The sequence below is a fragment of the Volvox carteri genome (assembly GCF_000143455.1).
Source record: "Volvox carteri f. nagariensis unplaced genomic scaffold VOLCAscaffold_26, whole genome shotgun sequence".
NCBI classification, from domain to species: domain Eukaryota; kingdom Viridiplantae; phylum Chlorophyta; class Chlorophyceae; order Chlamydomonadales; family Volvocaceae; genus Volvox; species Volvox carteri.
Genome location: NW_003307569.1, coordinates 1,604,418 through 1,605,953, shown reverse-complemented (window position 1 = coordinate 1,605,953; position 1,536 = coordinate 1,604,418).

The following is a 1,536-nucleotide window of genomic DNA, read 5'->3' as shown; positions in this document are numbered from 1 at the left end:
GAAACCGTAAATGAAGGTTTAAGGAACTGAACGATGAATTCTGCCGGTGTGGTCGGTTCTGGATCTCTTATGTTGCTCGTCACGCTCGTACAGAAAATGGGCATTTGTTGCAGGAGGGAGTCTGTGTGTCAAGTCGTAGTCAAACCTTTTTCAAAGGGGATGAGCACACACACAGCTTGCATTCCATGTTCACTAACGTCAGCCCACAGTAAGCTACTGGGCTAGACTTGGAGGGTCCGACCGGGGCAACTCGTTGCTGTGGACTTGTAGGCAAGTCAAGTAGGGCTATGGAATGCTAGGACAATGTTATTATGTTTGTGTTATAGGCTTGGGAAGGAATTCTTAAGCAATACGTTGAGTGGCTTTTCCGCCGGCGGGAGGACGACAATCCCATGCAAACAGGACGGATGTTCCGAATGTTGCTTACATTCATGTTGTCGAAGCTCGCGACGACGGCTCCGGACAGGACGGATGTCAAGTGTGCGTTGGTGGACGTGATGGCAACGTAGTGAAGGACACGGACGCGCATGCACAGGCCATGGAATGGTATGTCTAAATCATGGATGGCGACGTTCAACTCTCAGAATGGTGATTTCTGCCTTTGGGTTCAATTCTGAACCTGGAATGCTGCTGGCTCTGCCCGTACCGGAAAAGTGCTTTCCGGTACGGCGGTGCCAGGAGGTGGTATCTACGTCGTCTGAGGGGCAACCCTAAGACCAGGGGGATGAACGAATACATATACACTTTCTGTTTCTTGGCTGCAGCAAGTGTTGTCCTGGGCGCAACGTTGATGGCCTGATGCCGACGCGACCTCCTTTACGACAATGCTAGGCAAACGTAGCGGATGTTCATGAATTATTTAGGCGTTCATAATACTCGTCACAGCTTCAACGGCACTGTACTGGGCGGATGTAAGACGTGCGTTGGTGGACGCGATGGCCTTACGAAGGGGGAGAAAGACGCTTAGGAGATGCTTGGATTGTTATGTACAAGTCACGGACGGGGACGTTTAACTCTATGAATGCTGACTTTTAGCTACTAGTCGGGTTTTTTGAACTTCGCTGTTGTTGGTTCCGCCAGTACAGGAAAAGTGTCTTCTGATACGGCGGTCACTGCAGGTAGTATCCGCGTCGACTTGTATGCAAACCAAATACAACGAAACCAGGGGATGATATGACAGTTTTGGAATGCTTGTTTCTTGGCCGCAAGCAGCAGCATACTTAAATCGCGTTGGGCCATTTGCCCAGGCTGCCGCAAGGACGACAAGCCAGGCTAATGCAGCTGGTGTCCATGAAGGGTTCATTGCGTGCTGAATATGAAAGATTGCCACAAAGACTCTGGCCCTGACGGATGTGCATTGTAAGGAAGGAAACGGATGAAGAGTTAGCTCCGCGGTGCATGGAACGCTAAGTAAGGATGATGGACTGTAAGCGTTAATATTCGGAGCAGGGATTTCTGTCTTTTCGCTCGGTTCTGANAGTCTAACGTCGATTGCGCATCCCGTTTGTTCGGGGAACGTACTTAGATCTGATACGG